Source organism: Chlamydotis macqueenii, chromosome W, assembly GCF_036417535.1.
Source record: "Chlamydotis macqueenii isolate bChlMac1 chromosome W, bChlMac1.mat, whole genome shotgun sequence".
NCBI lineage: Eukaryota > Metazoa > Chordata > Aves > Otidiformes > Otididae > Chlamydotis > Chlamydotis macqueenii.
In genome coordinates, this window is record NC_141592.1 from 50429188 (window position 1) to 50453114 (window position 23927).

Here is a 23927-nt window from a genome sequence, read left to right on the forward strand (position 1 = left end):
CCAAGAAATAATATGCATAAACATAAATTTTCTGAGAAACCATTACATCATTTCCCCACCCACTCGCGTATGCCCAGTCTTTTGAGTCGAGGGTCTTTTGGTGGTCTTGGTGGTCGTCAGAACGTCCCCTCCTCGAATTCGCTGGTCAAACTCCTCCTTGAAATCTCCATATATGGTCTTGAGAACAGGTCGCGATGCTCCTTGATTTTCCTGGCTCCAAAGTGATGGCTCAGGGCCTATTTCTGCAGGTGGTGTTTGGGGGTGTTTGGGACTTACCATTGTATTAAAGATATGCTAGGCTAGCTTCTAACAAATGCATATTATAATATCTCTAGGGTCCCACTCCCTTTAGGAACAAACAAATTTTATGAAGATTTAACCTATGTGACTACAGTTCTACAGTTAGCAAGAATCACCTCATATTGATATTTAATTTTCAACGTTTATGTCATGTAACACCCATTCAATACCGTTGGCGGGATCTCATCACAAACATTTGCAGATTTGCAAGCACCCATCTCACCAAAGAGGAGTTATTTCGTCCTGAGAGGGCCGCACCACAATTTTTCTACCACAATTCCCCCTCACACACTCTCAGGAGGCCACACCTTTCAAATTTCACAAGAAAGAGACATGTCTTTCACTCAGTTCTATCACTTTGTCCTTCTCCGGCTGTTTTCCTCATGGACAAACAGAACCGTGGATCCAGACTCAGCACTTGCTTCGTACTAATGTACGTCTCAGTCACACACACACACAGTCTCTAATAAAGCAACTGGACACTGTCTGTTTCTCCGAGAATCCTGCCGACTACGCCAATTAAATAACGTCACGTTCCGATTTCGGACGAGAGGAAGGCCCCCTTGCGTTCTAGCCGACCTCAGACAAGTCTGGGAGGCTAGGGGCGGCTAGACCAACCTCTCACACACCGGAGCATGGTTTTGTTCATATTCTCGGGAACAGAATTAAGACTCAAAACGGAGTCAAGTGCCAGGTAACTTTATTAACCCGACAAGAAGTTTGTAAATGGAAGAGAAAGGAGAGAAAGGAAGGCAAGAGGGAAAAGAGTTTCGGTTGTAATAGCTACCACCACAGAGCTGCGGCATCCCGACAGTTCAATTCGCTCGATGGGGGGACCATCCGTTCGGTGTTGGTCGTCTCGATGTTGGTTCCGTGGATGTGTATTCCGGCGACTGTGTATTCTGTTGAACAAATGAAGTGAAGAGAAGAAGTGAAGTGAAGAAGTGTAGAAGTGTGTTCCATTGAAAAAATGTTCCCCTTTTATGTTGGTTGTTTTCATTGTATTTCAAGAGCTGGTTTTCCTAGCCGCACCCCTCACCTGGCGGTGATATGCATGCCCATTACCGGGTGATCCATTACCAGGCGATATTCATGCCCATTACTGGGTGATATGTATCTCTGGACGCATGCCGGGGTAGGGCTAGATTTCTGGGAACCAGCTCTGCATTCAGGTTCGCAAGACAACAGGAGTTGCCTTGCAAGATAACGGGAAGCCATTGTTCGGGTGGTGGTTTGATGTTTCGACAATGTTGAGACAAATATTCGACACAGTCTCTCACACCTGGTTGCTCCGATGCTAGGACAGCAAGGCCAGTAGCCTGGAATTAGAAGGCAGGGAAGCCAGGCAGCTGGGATCCCTCTCTAGGGAAGCAGCCATTGACAGGGCGATTGGAAGAGAGTCAGCAGCCTGCAGCCTCTGGAGGCGACTCCTGTCAGGTGTGAGGGACAGGTATTTCTTCAAGGAAGATATTGTATGCCACCCAAGCAAGTGGACCACCATGGAGAGAGGTATCCAGTTTCTGAGGGAATTAGCTGTTCGGGAGCTGATTTATCATAACCTGGATGACCCACGGACATTCAGATGAAATTGAATGTTCCCGACCCATGTGGTGAAAATTTGTACAGAGTGCACCATCATCGTATGCCAACTCATTGGCAGCAATGAGTTGGAAAGATGATGAGATGCCACCAGTACGTGCAGTGGCTAACCAGCCCCGACAATATGAAGACAATCTCTCTTCCCCGATGCGGGTCTGTGTCTCGGCTATAGAAAGACTGACTGAGAAATCTGAAAGCCAGTTTTAAAAACTGTTAGAAAAACTATCTGAGGTGTGTCAGAAACTCAAAGAGGATAGGTCTTACTCCCTACCTGCACAGACCAGTATCTCAGCTATTAGAAGAAGACCTCATCCTCCTTCTGCTCAAGGGAGACGGTACACGCGACGAGATGACCTATGGTTTACCTTGCGTGACCAAGGAGAGGACATGAGGAAGTGGGATGGAAAGCCTACCTCAGCCCTAGAGGCATGGGTACGTGAGTTGCGAGGTAAAACAATCACAAAAGGAGGTTCTTGCAGGAAATTTGCTGCTCCAGTCTCCAGTGGGCAGTTCCCCAGACAGCGTAGAAGGGCTGATCTCACCTCTGATCCTATGGAAGGAACTTCTGATTCATATTCACAGAAAGTGAATAGAAAATATTATAAACCGGACTAGAGGGGCCCTGCCTCCAGCCAGGCGGAGGAGAGGGACAACAGAGTTTATTGGACTGCATGGATTAAATGACCTGGCACATCAGACCCACAGAAGTATAAGGCTCTAGTAGACACTGGTGCACAGTGCACCCTAATGCCATCAAGCTATAAAGGGGCAGAACCCATTTGTATTTCTGGAGTGACAGGAGGATCCCAACAGCTGACTGTATTGGAGGCTGAAGTAAGTTTGACTGGGAATGAGTGGCAAAAGCACCCCATAGTGACTGGCCCAGATGCTCCGTGTATTCTTAGTATAGATTACCTCAGGAGTGGGTATTTCAAAGACCCAAAAGGGCACCGGTGGGCTTTTGGTATAGCCACCGTGGAGACAGAGAAAAATAAACAGCTGTCCACCTTGCCCAGACTTTCAAAGGACCCTTCCACTGTGGGAAAGCTGAAGGTTGAAGAACAAAAGGTACCAATTGCTACCACCACAGTGCACTGGCGGCAATATCGCACCAACAGAGACTCCATAATCCCCATCCTCAAGCTGATTCGTCGACTGCAGAGCCAGAGAGTGATCAGCAAGTCCCGCTCACCCTTTAACAGTCCCATATGGCCAGTGAGAAAATCTAATGGAGAGTGGAGACTAACAGTGGACTATCGTGGCCTAAATGTGGTTACACCACCAATGAGTGCTGCTGTGCTGGACATGCTAGAACTTCAGTATGAACTGGAGTCCAAGGCAGCCAAGTGGTATGCCACCATTGTTATTGCCAATGCGTTCTTCTCCATCCCTTTGGCACCAGAATGCAGGCCACAGTTTGCTTTCACTTGGAGGAGTGTCCAGTATACCTGGAATCAACTGCCCCAGGGGTGGAAACACAGCCCCACCATTTGCCATGTACTGATCCAGACTGTACTAGAAAAGGGTGGAGCTCCAGCACACCTGCAGTACATTGATGACATCATCGTATGGGGCAACACAGTGGCAGAAGTTTTTGAGAAAGGGGAGAAAATAATCCAAATCCTTCTGAAAGCTGGTTTTGCAATAAAACAAAGCAAAGTCAAAGTGATACAAGGAATTAGCTGTCTGCTGAATATTGCATTCAGGCCAGCTTAAGCAGGTATTTGGTGGAAACTTAAAAGGGTGTAAGGAATCAGTAAGAATGCCACTGGTATATGGGAGGAAGTGTAGAGCGGAGTAGTGCTGGGTTTATTTGGTGTGGAGCACGGACGAGCGCCTGCCCACTGTTGCTTGTTTGTTCGCGCTAAGTGTTTGAAGTGTCATAAGTACGTTATTTCTTTTAACGGGAGACAGGAATTTTGTCTCAACAACTGTCTTGAATTGAGGTGCATTCGCTGTGGGGCGAGTACGCCCTTGCATCTTTGGCCTTCGATAAGGTATTATTGTTGTCAATTTAATCAGGTTGTATTCTTTGGCTGAAGAATAAGCAGAGTGTCTGTTATGGGAGGCAAACAAAGCAGCGGAGCAGTGAAAAGGAGCACTCTGGGCTGCATTTTAGCTCACTGGAAGGAGATAGGAGAGCCGCAGGCGGAAGTGTAAACAAAAAAACTTTATTAAAGTATTGCAATTAATGGTGGCCTTTGTATGAATTAGATGATGAGGAGAAATGGCCCTTTAACAGAACATTGAATTATAATACCTTGTTGCAATTGATGTCGTTTTTGAGGAGAGAAGGGAAATGGGATGAGGTCTCGTATGCGGACACGTTTTTTTCACCCTCCAAAATCATCCCGAATATCAAACGGACTGTGGATTACCACCCCCACAGGACCCAATGGTAATAGCTTCGGAGAAGAAAAGGAAAGGTGTTGCTCCACGTGCAGCATAGGGCAGAAATGTACAAAGTTGGGGAAAATAAGGGGTCCTGGGATGGGAGACCTGCCGGAGCATTATAAACCACCAGTAGGAGCACAACAAGGAGGAAATGAAGGTTCCGATTCGAAAGCCCCTCCAGATAGTCCAGTATCCTCTCACACCCGAAGTAAGAAAGAACAGATAATGGTGCAGGCACCCCTCAGGGAGGGGGTGGGGCCAGAGGGAGGCGACACACTCCTCTGGACCCAGGGTCAGAAATAGGAGTACAGCAGTTAGTGTCTCTGTTTATAGGACACTCAGCAAGTGATATTCAAAGGAAATTGCAGAAATTAAGACTGACAGGGAGCAGAAATTTGGAGACTCTGTTAGATGAAGCTTGGAGAGTGTTTAGCAATAGAGAAGAGGAGGATCGGAGGAAGGATAAACGGATGCTGGTAGCGGCTTTACAAGAGAGTAAGGGATCTAGATGTGTGGGACCTGGGAGACTTTTGGAAAAGGACCAGTATGCGTGGTGTAAACAAAGGGGACATTGGAAAAGTGAATGTCCAAAGAGAAAAGGGAAAGGAAGGATACAGGCCCACATCAAAGAAGATTGATGGGGACCTGGGGAATCTACCCTAGCAGATCCACTGGTTATTCTGAAGCTAGGGAAACAACAACAGAATATAGAATTTCTAGTTGATACCGGGTGTCCTGGTTTTGGCAGGGATGGAGTTAATTTTCCTCTCAGTAGCTGGTGTGTTTTGGATTTCGTGAGTGAAGAATGTTGATAAACACCCTGATGATACCAGTTGTTGTGAATGAGACCAAGGACACTGTCCGGCTTTCCAAGTCTCGCTAATTTGCAGATGCAGGAAGCTGGGAGAAAGACAGACAGAATAATTGACCCAAACTGGCCAAAGAGAGTATTCCATGCCATAAACGTCATGCTCAGTATATAAGTGGGGACTGGCCAGGGCGGGTATCTGCCTTCCTGGCATCCATCTTTCTCCCTCGTTTTGCTGGCATCGTTCCCTCTACCTTGCTGGCTCCCTTTTGCTCCTTTGCTTGCTGCTCGGTTTTGTTTCTGTGATCGCTGCTCGGGAAGGGCTGTATTGGTCATTGGGACATCGGGTGGTGAGAAAACATACATTGTTCCTTTTGTATATTTTAGTATCCTTATATTCTGTTATTATTGTCGTTTTCCCTTGTTATTTTAGTAAATTCTCTTCTTGTCTTCACATCAACCCCTTTCCTTCCCAATTCTCTCCCCCATCCCCCTGGGGAGGGGGAGTGAGAAACTGTGTGGTAATTTGGGCTAAACCATCACACCGGGTTTTAAACCAAGCTTTAACATGAATGGCTATGGATGATGACTTTGTAATGGTAAGGGGAGCTACTGGCCAAAGTGAGAAGGCGTACTTCTTGAAACCTCTTAAATTTAAATTGGGAAAACAATTGGGAATACACAAATTCTTATATATGCCTAACTCGCCAAAACCCCTATTAGGGCGAGACCTATTGGAACAACTAAAGGCAGAAATAAAATTTGAAAAAGGAAAAGTGGAACTCCGAGTGGGAGATGACCAGCTAATTGAACTTTTGAGTCTGGCCCTCATAGATATAGATACTCCTGTTAGCTCAGGAGTACCTGAGGAAGTCCAGAACCAAGTATATCCAGGGGCGTGGGCCTCAGAAATACCAGGAAAAGCAAAAAACGTTTCCCCAGTAGTAGTCAGACTCAAACCAGGGGCGTGGCCGGTAAGAATCAGGCAATACCCCCTCAGGACAGGGGATAGGGAAAGAATTCGACCAATAATCAGCTAGTTTATCAAACACAGGCTGTTAACAGAGTGTGAGTCGGAGCATAACACTCCCATTCTACCAGTCAAAAGGTCAGATGGTAGTTACAGAATAGTACAAGATCTCAGAGCTATTAATAAAATTGTTGAAGATCCTGTCGTAGCAAATCCATACACATTATTAACTAAATTGGCACTTGAATTGGCCTGGTTTACCATACTTGACCTGAAAGATGCCTTCTCTGGCCTGCCCTCGAGCCCAGAAAGCCAGTTGCTTTTTGCATTTGAATGGGAAAACCCTGATTCTGGAAGAAGGACACAACTGACATGGACTGTGTTACCACAGGGGTTTAAGAATAGTCCCACTCTTTTTGGAAACCAATTAGCCAGAGACTTGGAACGGTGGGAGCGACCACATGGAAATGGAATAATATTACAGTATGTAGATGATCTATTGATAGCCACTGAAACGAAAGAACTATGTATAATATGGACAGTCAGTCTGCTAAATTTCCTTGGACTTAATGGCTATCGAGTCTCTCCACAGAAAGCACAAGTGGCTCAGCGGCAGGTGACTTACCTCGGATACAAGATAACTGCTGGCCAAAGGACCCTAGGAACAGCAAGAAAGGAGGCCATCTGTCAGACTCCTCGACCACAGACAGCTAAAGAACTCCACACGTTTTTAGGAATGACGGGATGGTGTCGCCTATGGATATATAACTATGGACTCTTGGTAAGGCCACTCTATGAACTGTTGAAATCTAATCCAAAGGACCTCACCTGGAATGGAGAGGCAGAAAAAGCATTCCAGCAACTGAAAAGGAAAGTAGTGGATGCCCCTGCCTTGGGGTTACCAGATACTACTAAGCCATTCTGGCTGTTCTCTCACGAGAAGCAGGGAATAGCCCTGGGAATCCTAGCCCAAAACTTGGGACCATATAGAAGGGCAGTGGCGTACTTCTCCAAACAACTTGATGAAGTAAGTAAAGGTTGGCCTAGCTGCCTAAGGGCGATAGCAGCATTGGTGTTAAATATCCAAGAAGCACGTAAATTGGCATTAGGCCAAAAGATGACAGTGTTGATATCTCATACTGTATCCACAGTATTAGAGATAAAAGGGGGGCACTGGCTCTCACCACAAAGGTTCCTTATATACCAGGCCGTTCTGGTGGAACAGAATGATGTGGAAATAGTGGTTACTAACATTGTCAACCCAGCATCTTTCCTCAGCGGAACCACAGGAGAACCACTATCACATGACGGCCTGGAAACGATTGAAGAGGTCTATTCCAGCCGACCGGACCTGAAAGAGGAGCCATTGGAAGATGCTTAAGACTCCTGGTACACAGATGGAGGCAGCTTTGTTCGACAAGGTGTCCGCAAAGCAGGGTATGCGGTAACCACTATGGATCAGGTAATAGAATCTGCAGCCCTTGCCCCAAATACCTCGGCAAATAAGGCAGAAATAATAGCTTTAACCTGAGTGTTGGAACTCGCTAAAGGCAAGAAGATTAATGTCTGGATGGACTCCAAATACACTTTTGGGGTAGTCCATGCCCATGGGGTGATATGGAAAGAAAGGGGACTCCTATCCACCCAAGGGAAACATATAAAACATGCTGAAGAAATTCTTAGGCTCCTGGAAGCAGTGCAGCTACCCGAAAAAGTGGCTATCATGCATTGCAAGGCTCATCAGAGAGAGACTGTCACCGAGAGACTACCTAGCCTCATACGGCCCACAGACTATTATCCACTGCTGGTGTTTCATGTGGGGGCCAGCGACACAGCTGGCAGCAGTCTAAAAAACATCAAAAGGGATTTCAGGGCTCTGGGTTCAACAGTCAAAGGCTCTGGGGCGCAGGTGGTATTCTCATCAATCCTCCCAGTCGAAGGGCAGGGACCTGAAAGGGCCAGATGTATCTGGCAGGTCAACTCTTGGCTCAGGGAGTGGTGCTACAGCCAGGGCTTTGGGTATCTAGATCACAGGGCGTGCTTTGAGAAGCCCGGGCTGCTAGGGGCGGATGGCGTGCACCTAACCAAGAAGGGGAAGAGTGTGCTTGGACGTAGGCTTGCCAGACTTGTTCAGAGGGCTTTAAACTAGTGTTGCTGGGGGAGGGGGAGCACAGTTCAGCCCACTGCTGTCAGCATGGCGCCAGTGCCAGCACCGAGGGTCCAGAAGCTGAGGAAGGATCACAGATAAGTGCAAATAAACCTAAACTGCGGTCCAATAGCACCCCTGTCGCTCCAGCCAGCAAGTCGGCTTTGTCGGGGGCCCAGCTGAAGTGTCTCTATACCAATGCACGCAGCATGGGGAATAAACAGCAAGAGCTGGAGATGCTTGCACACCAGCAGGGCTACGACCTCGTTGGCATCACAGAGACATGGTGGGATGACACATACGACTGGAGCGTCAACATGGAGGGGTATAGGCTTTTTAGAAAAGACAGGAAGGGGAGACGAGGAGGGGGTGTCGCTCTCTACCTCAGCAACCGGCTGGAGTGTGTGGAGCTCTGCCTGGGGATGGAGGAGGAGCTGACAGAGAGCTTATGGGTCAAGATTAGAGGATGGGGATGGACAGGAGACATTACAGTGGGGGTCTGTTACAGGCCGCCTGGCCAGGAGGACAGAGCAGATGAAGTGCTCTATAGGCAGATAGGAGCAGCCTCACGGTCACAGGCCCTGGTTCTCATGGGGGACTTCAACCACCCCGACATCTGTTGGAGAGACAACATGGCAGGGCACAGGCAGTCCAGGAGGTTCCTGGAATGCATGGATGACAACTTCCTCCTGCAGGCGCTAGAGGAGCCGACAAGGAGGGGTGCCATGCTCGACCTTGTGCTCACCAACAGGGAGGGGCTGGTGGGGGATGTGAAACTAAAGGACAGCCTTGGCTGCAGCGACCATGACATGATGGAGTTCAAGATCCACGGGGCAGCAAGGAAACTACATGGCAAGCTCTCTGCCCTAGACTTCAGGAAGGCGGACTTCAGCCTCTTCAGGGACCTGATGGGCCAAGTGCCATGGGAGGCTGCCCTGGAGGGAAGAGGGGCCCAGGAAAGTTGGTCCACATTCAAGGAGCACCTCCTCCAAGCTCAGCAGAGGTGCATCCCGATGAAAAACAAGTCGGGCAAAAAGGCCAGGAGGCCGGCGTGGATGAGCAAGGAGCTCCTGGACCAACTGAATGTAAAAAAGGAAGCCTATAGAGGGTGGAAGTGGGGACAGGTAGCCTGGGAGGACTACAAAGAGGCTTTGCGAGTGGCCAGGGATAAGGTAAGGAAGGCCAAAGCCCTGACGGAACTGAATCTGGCCAGGGATATAAAATGCAACAAGAAGAGCTTTTATAGGTACGTAGGGGACAAAATAAAGTCCAGGGAAAATGTAGGCCCCCTCCAGAAGGGAACTGGTGTCCTGGTTACCCAGGACATGGAGAAGGCTGAGGTACTCAATGACTTTTTTGCCTCAGTCTTCACCGACAAGAGTTCCTGTCCCACCGCCCAAGCTGTAGAAGGTGCAAGCAGGGACTGCGAGAATGAAGAACTGCCCATTGTACTCGAAGAGCAGGTTCGGGATCATCTGAGGAACCTGAAGGTGCACAAGTCCATGGGACCTGATGAGATGCATCTGCAGGTCCTGAGGGAACTGGCGGATGAAGTTGCCAAGCCACTGGCTATCGTATTTGAGAAGTCGTGGTGGTCTGGTGAGGTCCCCGATGACTGGAAAAGGGGTAACATAACCCCCATTTTAAAAAGGGGAATAAGGAAGACCCGGGTAACTACAGGCCGGTCAGCCTCACCTCTGTGCCTGGCAAGGTCATGGAGCAGATTCTCCTGGAAACCATGCTAAGGCACATGGAGAGCAAGGAGGTGGTTGGTGACGGCCAACATGGCTTCACCAAGGGCAGATTGTGCTTGACCAATTTGGTGGCCTTCTATGACGGGGTGACGGCATCGGTGGACAAGGGACGAGCAACTGACATCATCTACCTGGACTTGTGCAAAGCTTTTGACACTGTCCCGCACGACATCCTTCTCTCTAAACTAGAGAGACATGGGTTTGATGGACAGACCACTCGGTGGATAAGGAGTTGGCTGGATGGCTGCACTCAGAGAGTGGTGGTCAATGGCTCAATGTCCATGTGGAGACTGGTCACGAGTGGCGTCCCTCAGGGGTCCGTGCTGGGCCTGGCCCTGTTCAACATCTTTGTCGGCGACATGGACAGTGGGATAGAGTGCACCCTCAGCAAGTTCGCCAACTACACCAAGTTGTGTGGTGCCGTCGACACGCTGGAAGGGAGGGATGCCATCCAGAGGGACCTTGACAGGCTGGAGAGGTGGGCCTGTGCCAACCTCATGAAGTTCAGCCAGGCCAAGTGCAAGGTCCTGCACCTGGGTCATGGCAATCCCAGGCACAAATACAGGCTGGGTGGGGAATGGATTGAGAGCAGCCCTGAGGAGAAGGACTTGGGAGTGCTGGTGGATGAGAAGCTTAACATGAGCAGGCAATGCGCCCTTGTGGCCCAGAAGGCCAACCGCATCCTGGGCTGCATCAAGAGGAGCATGGCCAGCAGGTCGAGGGAGGTGATTCTCCCCCTCTACTCTGCCCTGGTGAGACCCCACCTGGAGTACTGTGTCCAGTTCTGGAGCCCCCAACACAAGAAGGACATGGACCAGTTGGAGAAGGTCCAGAGGAGGGCCACGAAGATGATAAGAGGGCTGGAGCACCTCTCCTATGAGGCCAGGCTGAGAGAGTTGGGGCTGTTCAGCCTGGAGAAGAGGAGGCTCCGGGGAGACCTTATAGCAGCCTTCCAGTACCTCAAGGGAGCCTACAAGAAAGATGGGGAGAGGCTGTTTAGTAGGGCCTGTTGCGATAGGACGAGAGGTAATGGTTTTAAAATAGAGGGGGGTAGATTTAGATTAGAAATTAGGAAAAATATTTTCACAATGCGAGTTATAGAACACTGGAACAGGTTGCCCAGAAAGGTGGTGGATGCCCCATCCCTGGAAACGTTCAAGGCCAGGCTGGATGAGGCTCTGAGCAACCTGATCTAGTCAGGAATGTCCCTGCTCCTTGCAGGGGGGTTGGACTAGATGACCTTTGAAGGTCCCTTCCAACCCTAACCATTCTATGATTCTATGATTCTATGAAATACCACTCAGGAACTGGACAATGTTATGGATCAGAAGCCAAAAGAGCGGCTGAGAGGGACGAATTAGAGGTACAGTCTTTGGTCCCAGACGGTAACATACAGATTTATTGTGAACCCAAGTGTTGGATACCTGGAGTACCAGGGGCACTTAGTGAACAATCCAGACCAAATGGAATTGTTATGTTTGTGAGCAGCAGGCCTCAAGGACATCACTGAAGCCGCTTGTGAGAAAGTACTGAAGCTGCCTGTAAGAAAGTACTGAAGCCACCTGTGAGAAAATAATGAGGCCGCCTGTGAGAAAGTAATGAAGCTTCCTGTGAGAAAGTAAACAAAGCAACCTTGAGAAGAAGGAAAACAGCTGGCATACGTGACTGGGGGCTGAAAGTGAAGCAGGGTGCAGGTGGAGAGAACTGTGCGCGTGAACATAGAGACTTAACGAATCATATTTTAGCTAGGAACGCGTGCATGATATAGTTAACCAATTAGTAGAGAGCTTGCGCATGATACGGAATTAGAAGGGCTATGTTAACCGGGATGTATCAACAATAAATTGGCATTTGCTTGATCATATTGGTCGTCAGCAGTGTCCGTTACTTCCGCGTCAGCAGGTGGCGCCCGAACAGGGACCCTCAGATCGGCGTTGGACATCCCGACGGAACCGAAATAGGAAAAGAAGAGGGGGCGGAAGCCAGTCCAAGGCGAGTGCTGCCCCGGCACTCGGGAAGTCGCTATAGCGCAAAAAGGTACAAAAGGTACGGAGGGAATCTCGTCTTGGCCAGGCGAGCGGCCGGGGAGGAGATGGGGTCCACACTGACCAAAGAGGAGTCAGCAGTGGTTAAGCTCCTCCAACATATGCTCTCTATGAGAGGACTGATTTATGACTAGGCCATCCTAGAAGCTTTGCTGCAGTGGGCAAAGAAAAGGGAATTAATCTCCACAGTTGATGCTGCTTTTGAACTCCCGACATTGGAAAAGATAGGAAAAGAGCTGTGGGATGAAAAAAGTAAAGGATCAAAGGAGGCGAGCAAACTCTCCACCGTGTGGAGGCTAATTAACGAAACATTGATAAGCATGAAAGCCAAGCATTCAGTTGCCACATCTGCTCTTGCGGCCTTAACTCCAGCCAAAGGGTCCACCTCCGCTGCTAGCATGCTGTTCTCGGGTTTAACGAGCCCTGCCGCCGCCCCGGCCTGTGCTGAGGGTGGGGGGGCTCGAGCCCCAGCAAGGACTCCAGGAAATGCAGCCACAGCCCCTATAACTATAGATATGTGGGCACCAGAGGGAAAAACTGCCAAAGACTTTTCACCACCATCAGATGTATCACCGCCAGGCACCCCGCCACACTGCGCCAGTGCAGGCTCAGAGTCACGAGTCTTTTCACTGGCGCCAACAGCTCCGGTTTATCCCCCGTTACCACCTTCTTCCCTGCCACCACGGCATGAGGAAGAGGGGGATGAACATTCATCCGGCTTGAAGGATGCACAGCTGCAAGAGACACTAAAAAGGCTGGAAGCCCTAGAGGTTCGCCTAGAAGCATCGCTGGGAAACTTGTCAACTCCTTCGCCTGTGCCACATCGAGACCTGCCAGCGTCCAACCTATTCGTTCCAAATGGAACATCGGGTGAGATCAGTCTTTTTGCACCTTTCCAAGGGACGCTGGCGGGAGGGGCTGGGGATTTGAATCCAATAGTGCGGTGGAAAGAGGTGATTCAAGATGCTTTGATAGAAGGAGAGCCTTTTCCCATGGCATTTCCAGTTGTGACCAATAATACTGGGAGAAGTGTGTGGCAAGCATTAGACTGGAAAATATTGAAGGAAGCTAAAAATGCAGTTACTCAGTATGGGCTAAAATCATCATATACTCAATCTGTGTTGCAGCATATTTTTTTTGTCACAGTTTTTAACTCCTTATGATATTAGAATGATTGTCCAGATGCTTTTGCTACCGTCACAGCAGCTGCAGTTTTTTCAGCACTGGCAGACTGCTTGTGATAGGGCACCTGCAACGCCTCGACAACAGGGTGATCCATTATTTGGGGTGCAAACTCAAATGCTGATGGGAGCGGGACCCTACACACGACCTGATTGGCAAGCGCGATTCGCTACCGAAGTGTTACAACTGGGCCAAGATTTGGCTTATAGAGCGCTTGCTAGGGTGTACGGTGAAAAGTCCGGACCTGCCTTTACGTCAGTAAGGCAAGGTCCCACAGAACCATATGGGAAATTTATTGATTGGTTGCACACCGCAATTATGGCTCACCCTGATCTGGATGATGACATGAAAGCAAAGTTTTTAGACATGCTTGCCTTTAATAATGCTAATGAAAAAACTAAGAGAGCCCTTAGTGTGCTGCCAAAAGGATCTAGTACAGGGCAACTGCTGGAAGCTGCCGAGCGAATGTTAGAACAACAAAAGGCTACAGTCATGGCTGCTGCTGTAGGTGCAGCAGTTAAACCGTTGATATCAATAAAGCGGTGCGTGATTAACTCCCTCTTCCCGCCCCCCATCCCTGTCCCGCTCAGGGGGCAGGGGAGGGAGGTGGAGATGGTGTTAAGCCCGGGAAGAGGGAGGGGTGGGGGGAGGTTGTCTTGTTCCTTTTTTCATTATCCTGCTTTGGTTTTACTGATGGTCTGTTTTGCCTGTAGCGGTGGCTTTAAGGATCCCTCCCTATTCTTGTCTTAAACCTCGGGTTTTAGTTTTCTTTCCTCCTATATGCCCGGGGCCACAGCCGCCGCCAGGCGCCCCCACCCCCCCGCCCCTGACATGGTTAACAGATACTCCTGTCTGAGTCGAGCTTTGTATAAGTGGAAGGACCGTTCCCTCTTATAACATGGGGGAAGGGATACGCTCATGTCTTTACAGGAGCAGTAAACAAGTGGATCCCTGTCTGTATCGTCTGCGGGTATTTCAGAACATGTTTGGTTGACCTGCCAGATACCCGTAGGACGGCAACTCTGTGTAAAACAGCAGCAACCACGAGTGCTGAGTGCTAAAACTACAAAAGATGGAACTTTTTGGGATCAGTAAAGATGGACTTCTGTCTATTTTTTAACTATTCAAGAGCTAATGTTTCTAGAGGGGTAATGATTGTAAATGCTTTAAGATCTATACATTGCAACGAGACAGCATGATGTAATCATGCGAGCACATATCAAAATCCAGACAGCATAAAAGACCTAAACGAAGCATACATAGCATTGAATCTGATTGCCAAGACAATACAGAGTTTTGGAAACTAAGTAAAATTATTGCTGCTTCAGTCTTTACACCTGGTGTGGCAAGTGCCTAGGCATTAACTATGCTAAATAAATTGGACTGTTGGCTTGCTAAGCAAATAAATACAACTGCATCGGCACTATCAATGCTGTTAACTGATGTAGATTCTATATACTATGCTACTTTACAAAACAGAACCGCTGTTAGCCTGCAGAGCACATATTTTGACAGGCCTTGTTGCATGTGCTGGCCACGCATGCAGCAACGTCTGGTCAGGCCTTGTTGTATGCGCTGGCCACGCATGCAGCAACACCTAGTCAGGACTCTTTCACTGAATCTGCTGAGGGTATAAACAGAGGTGGCTCGGAGCGAGGGGGAGAGGACAAACCCAGAGCACACTTTATTTACAACAGGGGACGCCCTGAAGGTGCTGCGCCTGTCTCCCTTCTCTGCTCTGACCCGGCTGATAAACATCCTCTTGCTCAGCGGTGTCTTTCGCATAGTTGGGTTAGTAACAGAATAGATCAGCAATAGATTTTTTATTATTAGCACAAAATCATGATTGTCAGGATTTTGATGGGCTTTGCTGCATGAATCTGTCTGATCATTCGGAATCTATTCACAAAAGTATTCAAAACTTGCAAAAAGGAGTACAAAAACAGCAACAAAGTGATGGTTTTGATATATTCAGAAATCTTTTGGTGACTTGATATAAGCTTGTTACTAATAGTTGTAGGATGCTTATTCATTCCTTTTATATATGTATTTTGATCTATATTCTGTGTCTTAAAATGTGTGCAGACTTTAACAGATAAAGCGTTGAAACAAGCCTCTTCTCATAAACAAAGAAGGGGGAGATGTGGTATTTCGCTGAGCCAGTACGGTATCAGTGAAAGCACACCGACCTTGGGGGAGGAATGCAATCATGCTCTCAGGAAGAAAGCCATGGAATGAGAAGGGAAGCTTTAAGATACAAAACATTGTTAGCAGAATTTATGGCTTGTTTCAACAGAGGCCTGCAGAAAACTAGTCATTGCTCTTATAGATAAGAAAGTTACTGGAGTTGTTATATCTATAATGGTAGAAGAATGTTATAGTAGAAAATTACTAGAAGGTAGTGAAACTTAGCTTTGCTTCGTAATCATGAATATGTATAACGTGTGATCAGTAATTTTATTAACTAAGCTTGTGTGTGGCATAACTGGGTGGTTGCTGTCCTTGGTTAAAATCGGAATTGTGATACTAGGCATCATACTAGGCATAATCATTAACATACCATGCTTGCAAAAAATGATTAACAACTCAATACAGACAATCTGGCTAATCAAAAAAAAAAAAAAAAAAAAAAAAAAAAAAGGGAGATTCAGTAGAGGCCTACATGAACCTAGTTGATATTGTAGTAAAATAAGGTCAGGAATACCAAAAAGGGCTATAGGAGGACCATGTTATTTTGGAAAATTGATAGTGTTTGCTCCACCTATGAGAACATTACGGTATCATACGCGAGCAAGAAGATCGCTAAAAGTATTGACTCCCCATTGTGACGGCAATTTAACCCTGTTGGGGACAGCTGAGCGGATAGCATTATCTTTATTTGTTCCTTGGGCAGCAACTGCAAAAACTTTAGCTAACTTAAATAAATTAGCTTGTTGGGCACAAAAGCAAACGAATTTAACCTCTAGCATGTTATCAGGATTATTAGAAGACATGGATAGCATGCGTCATGATATTTTTGCAGAATCTAGCAGCCATTGATTTTTTGTTATTAGCGCATGGACATGGATGTGAAGATTTTGAAGGTATGTGCTGCATGAATGTTTCTGATCACTCTAAGTCGATACGCTATCAGTTGGCAGAGTTATGATGCAACATGCATGCAATACAAGTGGAAAGCAGGTTAACAGACTGGTTGAAATCCTTGGGGGTCACAGGCTGGCTAAAAGATTTGATAGTTTATGGGTTGGTATTATTGACAGGTTTGCTGTTGACACTGATGATTTTGGGGTATATTTTAAAATGCTTTGTGAAAGCTATGGAATGTATGATGAAAGTGGGTCTGGATTGTTCAAAACAAAAAGGGGGATTTGTTGGATACCTGGAGTACCAGGGGCACTTAGTGAACAATCCAGACCGAATGGAATTGTTATGTTTGTGAGCAGCAGGCCTCAAGGACATCACTGAAGCCGCTTGTGAGAAAGTACTGAAGCTGCCTGTAAGAAAGTACTGAAGCCACCTGTGAGAAAATAATGAGGCCGCCTGTGAGAAAGTAATGAAGCTTCCTGTGAGAAAGTAAACAAAGCAACCTTGAGAAGAAGGAAAACAGCTGGCATACGTGACTGGGGGCTGAACATGAAGCAGGGTGCAGGTGGAGAGAGCCGTGCGCGTGAACATAGAGACTTAACGAATCATATTTTAGCTAGGAGCGCGTGCATGATATAGTTAACCAATTAGTAGAGAGCTTGTGCATGATACGGAATTAGAAGGGCTATGTTAACCGGGATGTATCAACAATAAATTGGCATTTGCTTGATCATATTGGTCGTCAGCAGTGTCCGTTACTTCCGCGTCAGCACCCAAGTATTCCAAAGAGGATCAAAAATTAGTTGAAGATTTAGGTGGAAAAATAGAGAAGGGTAGGTGGGCAAAGACTCTGCAAGGCAGAATAATAATTCCATTTGCATTATTGTGGGCCGTAGTTATGGCAGAACACAGAAAATCCCATTGGGGAGCTGAAGCATTGTATAACTACTTGAGTCAGCCTATAGCTGCCTGGAACCTCTACACTATTGTTAAACAAGTGACACAGCAGTGTGAAATATGTTTGCAGAAGAATCTTAAGACAAGGCCTAAAGCCCAACTCGGAGAAAAAGGGCAAGGAAACTCTCCAGGGCAGAAATGGCAAATTGATTTCTCAGAACTCCCAAGAAAAGGGGGGTGCCAATATCTGTTGATCCTAACGGACGCCTTTTCAGGCTGACCAGAAGCATTTCCTTGCCGAACCAATAAAGCTAGAGAGGTAACTAAAGCATTACTAGAAGAAATTGTACCGAGATTCGGGATTCCTGCAACAATCTCCTCAGATAGAGGACCACATTTTATTGTAAAAATTGTTATAATGAATTAATTGTAGATGCATTAGACGTAGTTCAAACTAATGTTTCTAAAGCACTCAGTTGTATCCAGCTCCAATTATGGATACAATCAATAGCAGCTGCAATCATCAGGGAAGGAGAGGACAGAATCCTGCCAAAGAGAAATCCGAAAGGTAATTTGAGATAATGCAACTGAATTTGAAAGGTAATTCCAGTCGTGGTGGCACAGTGTTAATTTTACCTTTGACCCTACTAGCAACACAGCCACAGCTTTTGTACTAACTATATCTAAAGCCTTGGTGTACAATATATATCCGACTGTTGCATTAGGATTAAATCACCATGGAAGTGTACTTTATCCCGTAGAACATAGGGTATGGGCTATGAAAAATGGGAAGAAATGGCAAACTATTGATGTTATTGATGTCAAGGCCTGTGCTGTGCGAGACCAGCAGGGATTTATTTGTGAAGGTAATACCATAAAAGGGCAGGATATTTTTCTGGATACAGAACAAAATGTTTGTCATTTTGAGATACACCCCAATGAGACCCTAGAAACCATTGTATTTTACAGGGGTATGGGATGTGTTTATTTGAGGACTCTATGTGATTCTGTTCAAGTTGATGACCTCATAGTGGACACAAGTAACCATTCAAATATTTGCATCTGTAATTTTGTTAGTCTCACAGGATGTGATTTTACTTATACTGCTCCTGTCATTACCTATCAATTGATATGATCTAGTAATGAACTGATTCAAGATTTGCAGCCCACCCCTATTGGAATGAATCTTGCTCTAGTAATGGAACTACTGCATCATGAAAATTTAGAGAGATTGATAAAGCAAGTCCAGGACAGTGGCCAAAAGACTTTAATTACTGTCCAACATGATGCAGAAAGAACACACCAAATAATGGAACGAGTGAAGTCAGATGGAGAGCACTATTGGTGGGATGTGTTCATGGGTTATTCCCCATCTGCTACCAAGATCTTAAACATACTGACCCACCGAATATTGATTTTACTGATAGTCATGGCAATATTAATGGTAATAAATCTTATCTTTTGGTATAAATTGAAGAAGCTTGCTGAACAAATATGGGCCTTAAAAACAATAATGAACCACTTTTAACAGCAAAAGAATTTGCTTAGGGGAAAGAAAAGGGGGGAATTGATACAGGGAATTAACGGTCTGCTAAATATTGCTTGATTTAGGAGACTAACTGTCTGCTAGACAATGCCTAACAATCCTGTTTGCCTTGAAACTCACTTAAGCTTATCAGGGACTGGTATTTGTCAAGGACTAATATGCCTAGCAAAGGATGGAATGTCAGTTCCACCACAAATTTGGTCAGAAGTTGGGAAACTGCTGAAATCACCAAATGAAAGGAGAGCATGGATGAATGACTAAAGTTCATCTAGAGGAAGATAAGACCCCTGAAGAAGTAAACGAACACCAGAGACAGATCTGAAATGCTAATGCAAGTGGTTTTTTTTAATAACCCCGCCTCACTTATGCATATGTATGTCTGTATTGTGCAATCCTATGAATATGTATACCTGCACCATATACATTTTTGGTAAAATGTGCTGTCGGTGTGCGTGCTTTTGGAGGAGCGATCCCCCACGCACCCGGCGCCGAATAAACATGCCTGCTTTATAACTCTTTACGAGTTTTAGAGTTTGATCCGCGTGTCAAAAGGGCCTGCACAAGAGATCCAGTTTTTAGGAGTAAAATGGCAAGATGGACGTCGTCACATTCCAATGGATGTGGTCAACAAAATAACAGCTATGGCTCCACCAGCTAACAAAAAGGAAACACAAGCCTTCATGGGCATTGTGGGTTTCTGGAGAATGCATATTCCAAATTACAGTGTGGTTGTTAGCCCTCTCTATGAAGTGACCCAAAAGAGGAATGATTTTAAATGGGGCCCTGAGCAACGAGAATCCTTTAAACAAATTGAACAGGAGATTGTTCATGCAGTAGTCCTTGGGCCAGTCCGGACAGGACAAGATGTGAAAAACATCCTCTACACCGCATCCAGGGAGAATGGCCCTACCTGGAGTCTCTGGCAGAGAACATCAGTACCTCAAGGGGGCCTACAAGAAAGATGGGGAGAGGCTGTTCAGTAGGGCCTGTTGCAATAAGACAAGGAGTAATGGTTTTAAAATAGAGGGGGGTAGATTTAGATTGGAAATTAGGAAAAAAATTTTTATGATGAGAGTTATAGAACACTGGAACAGGTTGCCCAGAAAGGTGGTGGAGGCCCCATCCCTGGAAACGTTCAAGGCCAGGCTGGATGAGGCTCTGAGCAACCTGATCTAGTCAGGGATGTCCCTGCTCCTTGCAGGGGGGTTGGACTAGATGACCTTTGAAGGTCCCTTCCAACCCTAACCATTCTATGATTCTATGATTCTATGATCAGGAGAGACTCGAGGTCAACCCCTTGGGTTTTGAAGCCGGGGATATAGAGGATCCGAGGACCGCTATACTCCAAATGAAAAATAAATACTGGCAGCATATGAAGGAGTTCTAGCTGCTTCAGAAGTGATTGGTACTGAAGCACAGCTCCTCCTGGCACCCCGACTGCCAGTGCTGGGCTGGATGTTCAAAGGGAAGGTCCCCTCTACACATCATGCAACTGATGCCACGTGGTCGCACTGCTCACACAATGGGCTCGAATAGGAAACCCCAATCATCTAGGCATCTTAGAAGTGACCACAGACTGGCCAGAAGGCAAAGATTTTGGAATGTCACCAGAGGAAGAGGTGACACAGGCTGAAGAGGCCCCACCGTATAATAATCTGCCAGAAAATGAGAGGCAATATGCCCTGTTCACTGATGGATCCTGTCGTATTGTAGGAAAACATCGGAAGTGGAAAGCTGCTGTGTGGAGTCCTACACGATGAGTGGCAGAAGCCACTGAAGGCCAAGGTGAATCAAGTCAGTTTGCAGAGGTGAAAGCCATCCAGCTGGCTTTAAATATTGCTGGACTGGAAAAATGGCCTGTGCTCTATCTCTACACTGACTCATGGATGGTGGCAAATGCTCTGTGGGGGTGGTTAAAGCAATGGAAGCAGAGCAACTGGCAGCGCAGAGGCAAACCCATCTGGGCTGCCGCACTGTGGCAAGATATTGCTGCCTGGTTAGAGAAACTTGTAAAAGTACATCATGTAGATGCCCACGTACCCAAGAGTCGAGCCACTGAAGAACACCAGAACCAGCAAGTGGATCAGCCTGCTAAGATTAAAGTTTCCCAAGTGGACCTAGACTGGCAACACAGAGGTGAACTATTTTTAGCTCGGTGGGCCCATGACACCTCGGGCCATCAAGGAAGAGATGCAACATACAAATGGGCTCGTGATCAAGGGGTGGATTTCACCATGGACACTATTGCACAGGTTATCTGTGAATGTGAAACGTGCTGCAATTAAGCAAGCCAAGTTGATAAAGCCTCTTTGGTATGGAGGATGATGGCTGAAGTATAAGTATGGAGAGGCCTGGCAGATTGATTACATCACACAAAACCTCCAAGGCAAGCGCTATGTGCTTACAATGGTGGAAGCAACCACTGGGTGGCTAGAGACATATTCTGTACCCCATACCACCGCCCGAAACACCATCCTGGGCCTTGAGAAGCAAGTTCTGTGGCAACATGTCACTCCAGACAGAATAGAGTCAGACAATGGGACTCACTTCCGAAACAACCTCATAGACACTTGGGCCAAAGAGCACGGTATTGAGTGGGTATATCACATCCCCTATCATGCACCAGCCTCTGGAAAAATTGAAAGGTACAATGGACTGCAGAAAACTACACTGAGAGCAATGGGTGGTGGAACCTTCAAAAACTGGGACAAACATTTAGCAAAAGCCACTTGGTTATTCAACACTCGGGGATCCACCAATCGAGCTGACCTTGCCCAATCTGAACTTTTACATACTGTAGAAGGGGATAAAGTCCCTGTGGTGCATGTAAGGAAAATGTTGGGGAAGACAGTCTGGGTTTTTCCTCCCCTGGGCAAAGGCAAACCTACTCGTGGGCTTGCTTTTGCTCAAGGACCTGGATGTACTTGGTGGGTGATGCGGGAGGATGGACAATTCCTATGTGTACCTCAGGGAGATTTGATTTTAGGTGAAAATAGCCAATAATTCAAACTGTATCTAATCATCCCTGTAGTTCTTTTGTGTTCTGTCAAATTTCTGCAGCAAGAATCACCCTCATCAAGGAAGAACAAGCTTCAGTGAAACCAAGCGAAATGCAGCAGTGATGGAACCAGAACCGGCACCCAGCAACTTGCTTGAGATCAACATCTTCAACTCGCAGACCATGGACGTGATATACAAGCTGCGCCAGAGGTACCAGCTACGAGTTCCAGATGCAGTATGTAACAACTTCACACTACATTCCGTCTGCCCTGCCCTGAGAGACTGCTATCACAGATGGGGCCCAAAGTCATGGACTAAATCAACTCAACAGACTTTGGAGGGATAGCAGATAGACTGATATGATGATGTCTGTGTGTATATCTATAAGCATGATGTAAATGGTATGGAATAAGGGGGGGATACTGTCCTGGTTTCAGCAGGGATGGAGTTAATTTTCTTCTCAGTAGCTGGTGTGTTTTGGATTTTGTGTGTGAAGAATGTTGATAAACACCCTGATGATATGAGTTGTTGTTAATGAGACCAAGGACACTGTCTGGCTTTCCAAGTCTCGTTAAAGTCTCGTTAACGTGCAGATGCGGGAAGCTGGGCGAAAGACAGACAGAATAATTGAGCCAAACTGGCCAAAGAGAGTATTCCATTCCATAAATGTCATGCTCAGTATATAAGTGGGGTTTGCCCATGGGAGGGGGCATCCATTCCATTCGGGCACCCTTGGCATCCTTTTCTTCTCAATATATAAGTGGGGGCGGGCCGGGGTGGGTATCTGCCTTCCTGGCATCCATCCATGTGCATCGTCTCCCTTGAGCAGGGAAATGTTTACTCCTAATAGCTGAGATACTGGTCCATACAGGTGGGGAGTAGGACCTATCCTCTTTGAATTGCTGGAACTCCCAAGACAGTTTCTCCACAGCTGAGACGAGGGAAGAAGAGAGAGTTTCTTCGTATTGCCGGAGCTGACTAGCCAGTCCATCCATTGTTGATCCCTCTCCATCTTTCCAATTCAGTACTGCCAATGAGTTGGCATATGATGATGGTACACTCCGTAGAAACTTCCACCACATGAGCCATATGCACTGGACTTCATCTGGATCTTTGGGTGACTCCTCACTGTCTAGGTCACTATAAATAACTTCCAGCATGGCTAATTCCCTTAAGTACTGGATACCTCTCTCCATGGTGGTCCACTTGCCTGGGTGATAGGTAACATCTTCCTTGAAGGGATATCTTTCCTTCATACTTGACAGGAGTTGCCTCCAGAGGCTGAGAGCTTGTGCACCTCTTCCAATTGCTTTGTTGATGCCTCCTTCCCTAGAAAGAGATCCCGTTTCTTTAACTTCCTTACCTTCTAATTCCAGGCTACTGGCCCCATTATCCCAGCATCGAAGCAGCCAGGTAACAAGGTGCTTGCCTGGATGCCAGCTGAAATCTTTTTGTATATCTCGCAACTCACTCAGGGATAGGGATCGGGTGGTTTCAGTCTCGTTTATGAGTTCCTCTCTCATGAGTTCCTCTTCTTCCTCCTCTGCTCGTGATGGTCCTGGTTTTTACTCATCCCTTACTAAACGAGCTGACTTTCGCTTCCAAGATTTCTTCTTCTGTACAGGGGCGACTGATACCGACACAGGTTGGTTCTCTGATTTGGCTGCAGTGGCAGTAGCTGAAGTTGGAGCAGCCGCAGTGCCTGCCACTGGTGCTGGAGTAGCTGCAGTGCCAGTAGGTGGGGTTGGAGTAGCTGCGGTGTCTGTCGCAGGGGCTGGAGTAGCTGCAGTATCTGTCAGTTGGTTTTCCTTCCCTTCTTCCTGAGGGTGCTGCATAACACTGAGCACTGTTTGGTAGATATTAGCCAGTGCCCAACACAAAGCGATAAGTTGTGCCTCTTTGGAATACCCATGACATTTTCCTTTCAAATATTCTATCACTTCATCAGGACTCTGCAGTTGTTTGGGAGTGTAGTTCCAGACCATTGGAGGTGAGAAGTTCTCTAGGTACCTGCCCATCTTCTCCCACATGCCATGCCACCCCTGCCCCTGCAACCTCGAGGCAGATCTCCAGGTGATTTTTTTAAATAGTTGTTTAATCCTAAACAAAATCTGAAACACATTCAGGAGACATAGCAATAGGAGAATGCGGGCTTGCACATCCCAAGGATATTCAAAATTCTCGAAAGCTGATGTGACTAGC

At 46.9% G+C, this 23927-nt stretch overlaps 1 pseudogene; it reads right to left on the bottom strand.

Annotated features, from left to right (window-relative positions):
- Nucleotides 1-19251: 19251 nt before the first annotated feature.
- LOC147596786 (uncharacterized) lies at nucleotides 19252-23755 on the bottom strand (annotated as a pseudogene).
- Nucleotides 23756-23927: the final 172 nt, after the last annotated feature.